Genomic DNA, 6,769 nt, shown 5'->3' with positions numbered 1-6,769 from the left:
TCACACGTAAATAAAATTTAAATGCCAATGGGATCAGTAGTATACTCCAGCACGCCATTCTATCTCATAAACCTCAGACAAAGTTGCATTCATCCTTACATATCCATGCGTTAGGCATCTCATTATTACTTTTTAAAATAATTCTATCAGATCGGTAATTCCATCCATAAGCCAAATTTTCTATCATTTTCAACTCCATTCACACGGAAGTGATCGAGCTGATCACGTGGTATTTTTTCAACACATGCTCCTTATTACGCGTGCGACCAGTTTGCAATCCGACGCCTCCAAGCTTATCAAACACACCTGCAATACTTCGGCTACACTGGTAGTCAAGCGGAGGCTTCGTCGCTGTCAGGTATTCATTGCTGTGGGCAGCCAATCGGAGCGATAACGATCGGAATTTCTCGGCGGCATAGGCAGTTCCTCGAACAACCGCCAAGAAGGAGAAAACCTTCCGCATGGTACTACCAAAGAATTGCATAAGTTGTAAAGAATGTTGACACATGACATCGTGAAGTGCACGTGAAATTGATTTGTTTGAAGACTTTCGGGAAAGTCATCGATGTCATATTGAGACGGTCTCCGTCCAGACGCCCGTATTCACTTCACTTTTATTTATCTTTCAGAGATCCAGATTCATCGATTGGTGTGTCTTTTTGTCCATCGTGGTGTTACCTGCAGCGGAGTGAGTTACTGCCTTACAGACAATGTCTGCAGCATCAAATGACAAAATTAAGCATATGGATTTTATGAGGGACAACTTGGATGTATCGCATTGATTGGCGATAGAGGCTGTTATGATTGGCGCGATGAAGACCCGTCGTCTCTTCAGTGGTAAGTGGTATGCATTTCATCTGACTTCATGTCGGTTTCGATTGTAATTAAGACATAAATTAGTTTTCCCAAACTCTACAGGATTGGGTTGCCTCTTTTCTTATAATCAATGACAATTTACCACTTTCCCCAAGGTTGATGAAACAGTTTCTAGGACAACTACTTGAGATGGATAGTAAACATAGGACTAGACTCGATAGGACCATATAGGACATCAAGACATGTTGAAGTTGCCTTTGTAAAGGGAAATATATAACACGTCGAAACTATTCGTGTTTCCTTATCTGAGGCAAGCAAATAGTTGCGTGGAACACTGTTACAGTTTGAAAGATTATATTATTGTATTAGAATTACAGTGTACTTGGTGTTCTTCCCAGATCTGAATGAAACAGCATTACGTATAGTCCAGTTTCAGTATTACATTGATTCGCGCTACGGTCTTCCAGAATGTGTTTGCCTCAGCTACTTTTCCAATATATTATCATTTGATGTGATAATATTATGTACATCTGCATCCAAGACAGTGTGTACAGGGTGTGTTTATTGCCGCCTGTGCTACAAGTATCCCATTGACACAACCACGTAAACATATTGTATCAGTTATCGCCCTTGGGCACACCAGAAACCACTGATCATGTATTTTTATGTTGTCATTTGATATGATATTGTTATGGACATTTGCATACAGCACAGTAAGTACAGTGTATGTTATTGCCTATTGTGCTACAAGACTCGCATTGAGACAACCACATACACGTATTGTATCAGTTATCGCCCTTGGGTACACCAGGAACCGCTGATCATGGGTTTGAATCCCGGTTCACCCCCGTTACGTTTCTAGGCATGTCAGCGCAACTACCGTTACTCGGCGTGACGTCTAACTGACGCCCTGATTAAACTCGAATACGGATCAAAGCGGCGTTAAACACACTCACCCACTCACTATTGTATCGACATTTTGCGTTTCACTAGCCCGAATCTGGTTAATCCTGAAATAGTAAATTAGAAACGATAATTGAATGCAATGTTTCTAGACATACAAACTGACATATTTTGGTGATATTACCTCTGACGGTTTCAGTGGAAACTGAACCAGATGTACTGTACAAGGTTTAAAGCAATGAGTATGCATGTGGTTATTGCATGACTGTTCAATATCATATCTGATTGGAAACATCAGACCAACACCTGCACATGATTAGATTCATGTTTCCGTTGTGGGTAATGAATCTGTATTAGTTTTGCATTCTACGATATAATATAACCATGTTGGTCTTACGCTCACTCTTCAATCATTGATGCAATTGGGTAGTCTACCTATCAAAACGTTCGTTCGTTCCCCTGGTGGTTCCGGTTTGATGCCCGGCCTGGTACAACGCGTGATGCGTTGCCCCGAACGTGATATGTTACCCCCAACGTGATGTATTGCTCCCCACGTGATATGTTGCCCCAGCGTTATATGTTGCCCTAACGTGCTGTTTTGCACCCAGCCCGATGTATTGCACCCCCGCCCGCCCCCAACGTATATATATGTTGCCCCCAACGCCCAATGTGATGTGTTGCCCCCAACGTGGTGTGTTACCCCCAACTTGATGTGTTGCACTCAACGTGATGTGTTGCCTTCAACGTGATACTTCTAGAACGTAGCTCAAAGCGGCGTAAATGACACTTACTCAAACATGCACATTTGATAAGTGTTACATTTCATATTGATAATATCATGTGTACATTGTAAATAAATCTGCATCAAACGATTCAATTAATCATACCGCCTCATACACAAGTCACAATGGAAAGTGTGCACAATCTGCTCCACATATCATATTTCCTTTCAACCTGATTGATTACTTATAGGTGTAGGCAACCAGTTGAACTGGATCAACAGCTTTGGCGGTGAATAAAAAACTCACAAGTTTGAAATGCCAATGAATAACACAATGGATTAAATGATTAATGAAACGGTTGCTCACGGTTGCTTGTGGTGGGCGTTTCACTCATTCACTCCTGTATTGGACTCAACACAGACTACACGTTACCGACAAATCAAGCGAAAAGGGAGGGTTGCTTTGAATATTTTAGTTATATACATGTCTCAATGTGTAGTTTAAAACAGTAAACAATGTTTCTCTAAAGATATTACAAGTGTTAATGATATTTTGATCACATAGTTCATAATTATTCAATGATGTTGCTCATATTATCAACCACTCGTTTGTCCTAATATCACTTTTATAAAACCCGCCGTAACATGGATGGAATGGGGTTGGAGTTGGGCTTGTAAGACATTGAATGTTCTCATGAGCAAATCAGCTTATGACGGTGCGATTAGAATGTACTCGGATATAAAGTGTCATCACCACAATTCAGAGGAAAAATATAAGACTGTAGTTGTGGATGCTTGTCAGAATGTCAAGCATGTCTGATATATAGTATCCATGTGAGGATGGCCTCAGTTAACCTTGTGGATACATCAATGATAAAACAAGTAAGACGTAACTGGATGGTCGCAGGTAACCGACTGACTCTGTGTGACGTAATTGATATATCCAGTGTTTACCAAATACTACAAACTTCCTGAAAACCAAGGCTCGAAATTGATGTCTTTCAGTGGCATTTAGAAGTTCTACATAGATGTCCAAGATATTTTTATGGATTAAACTTCTTTTGTTTTTTTGGTTTTGTTTATTTCCCTCACGACGTTTCGGGACCATTCCAGGTCCCTAACAGGTGAACTGACAGTCTATCGAATCGAATCTGACAGAATCGAAATTATTTACCTAAATTATATAATCTAGGTGTCCCCACATCAACATAATGAAAGACAAAGCTCTGACATGTGATCTGTCTTTATTCACGTATTCGGAAAGACAAAAATCTCGATGTGACTGCCGAGTGACACTTTCTCATTCTTCCACTTAGTCATAAAACGCCTGGCAGCAGCCAAACCATCAGTATCGAGTATGTTACCTGTGTCTATTCTTGAACCAGTAAGAAAGGTTACCATATAAACGTGCTTTTACTAGTCTCTCAAAAGTACTAGGAGTGATAAAAACAATAGTTTCCAAGAAGACAGTCAATAACGATAAGTAATATTCTCTGGAAAAAACAGATTACGGATAAAATCCAATGAATAGAATATTTCTGAATCAATACATGTGATACGCCTTGAATTCATTTAGGCTCCATAATTTGCATCGATGCCCCCATGAATGTATTGATCTACAGCAGAACATGCGATCTGGCAACAGCCTTGGCTTAGTTTTTCTCGGTCTTATCCAAAGGTTTGACATTCGTAACAAAAACCGAAGCAATCCGAAGAACAAGCAACAGGAGTAAACACATTGAGGCATCCACCTGCGTACGTAAAACACCCTCACCGTGCGTCTAAGGGATTTACTGCTTTTATTACAAACACTGCCCATGATCAAATAAGCCGTTAGTGCATCCAGAATATGCCCGTCTTATACTCGTGCTGTTCAAACACTCCCCGCTGTACGAGATGGAAAACATCAAACAATAAAAGATGTTACATACAATATATAGTCGGCGAAGTTAGTCTGCCATGTGTAATAGACATAAACAAATTAATATTAATCTTTCCACGCAGATGAATCCGATTAGTACAAAAATGTTGTTCTGATAAACATCAAGGCTGGGTGTTCGGAAATATATGCAATTACATAGTTGGGATTTTACAAATTATTGCATATTGCAATTTCGTGCATGTAGGTCACTTTGGATTGAAGGTACGCAAGAGTAAAGACCAAACATTGCACACATTGCAAGACGAACTGTTACATTAATTGTATTTTTACGTTATTTCATTCTTTAAGTGTGGCACATTGTGTAACTAAAAGGACGTGATACACGTGAAAAGCATGAAAAACATTTGTCTAGAGCTTCAAACCTGATGGAGTTTTGGCGCAGTGAGATAACCAATATCCAATCCCGGTCATGAGAACCGGCAGCTTTCAATGTGTGACCTAGCTTAAAGGGGGTATACATAATGAACCTTTCTTCATGATTTCAACCATTGGTTTCACAATTGCAAACTCTATTATCAGGACGCCTAGGTGATAATTAGAAGATAAAGCTACTCTGTTTTCAATTTTGCGGTCCTTTATCGTTGATTTAAGACCGCTAAATGTAATTTAAAAACCGAACGCGTTTGTCTTCATTCTAACACGACTGATAAGCGCTCTAAAACCGAACTGTTTGGTACGCAAGAACACAAGGCGTGAAGGGGCCTTTTGCCTGGAAATCGCTTAGAATCGTCCCGATGAGGGACAGGTTGTGTAATGAACAAAATAAGACATTTTCAACAACATAAAAGCTTTATTTCAGGAACCAGTATGCTTGTATTTGTAGCAAGTAGCATACATAAATATAAAAAAGTACAGTTTATACTGTGACCAAGTACAATTATTTGATTTTTTTCAAGCGAATTATTGTTCTCCCCTACTGTATGACAATCGACTCGCCCCAATTCAAGCCGTGAACTCGCTAAGTTTAGTCGCCGCCAATTTTATTCACGGAAATAATTGTTGATAACCACCCTTCTATTCCAAAGGACAAGGTATGATAAGGGTGGTTTTTGGCCCACAAACAGAATTGGCTGAACACATGTTATTTGTTTAGAGACAAGATGGTTTTGCATAAAAAAGCTATTTTTTAAATGATCTGAGGCCATAATTTCAATGTAGAGGGGCCAAAAATGGGTTTTATCAGTTCCCATGAAAAAATAACAAGAAATCTGAAATATCAGTGTGCCATAATGACTTATATACAACTATCAGTTTATTTACATACAAACAGTATCAGTTTTGCAACAGGTATTCATGATGAAGAAACATGTCAACATCAATCACAAGGTTTTAACGTCAAGGGGCCCAATTAGGGTTGCAATACATTGTGGACAGTAATTCAATTACTTGCCAATTGATTACAAAAAAGCTCATTATTCACAACTTTCTTTGCAAACATAAACTATAGGTCAATTTTACAACATGTACTTACGATAACCAATCATGTCCCACGAAAAATCACAGGGGGCCCATTTTAGGTCTAATTACATTTTGGGCACAGCTTGATTTTAACAAGTAAGTGTTAAAAGTCAGTATTCACAACCGGTTTTAGCAAATATACAGTAAACATCTCATTCACAACATGTTATTACAATAACCAATCATGTTGCACTAAAAATCACAGGTCTTGACCTCAAAGGGGCCTATTTCAGGTGAAATTACATTCTCGGCACAGCTTGATTTTAACACCATGTAAGTGTTAAAAGTCAGTATTCACAACATTCTTGCAAATATATACAGTAAACATCTCATTCTCAACATGTTGTTATAATAACCAATCATGTTGCACTAAAAATCACAGGTCCTGACCTCAAAGGGGCCTATTTCAGGTGAAATTACATTCTCGGCACAGCTTGATTTTAACACCATGTAAGTGTTAAAAGTCAGTATTCACAACATTCTTGCAAATATATACAGTAAACATCTCATTCACAACATGTTGTTATAATAACCAATCATGTTGCACTAAAAATCACAGGTCTTGACCTCAAAGGGGCCTATTTCAGGTGAAATTACATTCTTGGCACAGCTTGATTTAACACCATGTAAGTGTTAAAAGTCAGTATTTACAACATTCTTGCAAATATATACAGTAAACATCTCATTCTCAACATGTTGTTATAATAACCAATCATGTTGCACTAAAAAGCACAGGTCTTGACCTCAAAGGGGCCTATTCCAGGTGAAATTACATTCTTGGCACAGCTTGATTTAACACCAAGTAAGTGTTAAAAGTCAGTATTCAAAAATCTTCAAAAAGTAATTATTCACAACTCATTCACAGCAAAGATATATAAAACATCCACTTTCACTCTTCATCCACATGGTCATCAATCTCTGAATCAGTT

The 6,769-nt window shown here is 38.6% G+C and overlaps 1 protein-coding gene across 1 annotated transcript in view; it reads left to right on the top strand.

The window, feature by feature from the left end:
* Positions 1–335: 335 nt before the first annotated feature.
* LOC124275749 (muscarinic acetylcholine receptor M1-like) overlaps positions 336–6,769 on the top strand; it is a 95,336-nt gene continuing 88,902 nt past the window's right edge. Inside the window, exons 1-2 of the mRNA XM_046711405.1 lie at positions 336–464; positions 630–837. The gene's annotated coding sequence lies outside the window, so the exon portion shown is untranslated. The remainder of the gene's footprint in view (positions 465–629; positions 838–6,769) is intronic.

This window comes from Haliotis rubra, unplaced genomic scaffold (genome assembly GCF_003918875.1).
Source record: "Haliotis rubra isolate DU_JTF1 unplaced genomic scaffold, ASM391887v1 Scf202, whole genome shotgun sequence".
Taxonomy (NCBI): Eukaryota; Metazoa; Mollusca; class Gastropoda; order Lepetellida; family Haliotidae; genus Haliotis; species Haliotis rubra.
The sequence above is the reverse complement of the archived record's forward strand: the minus strand, read 5'-3'. Positions and strand labels throughout refer to the sequence as shown.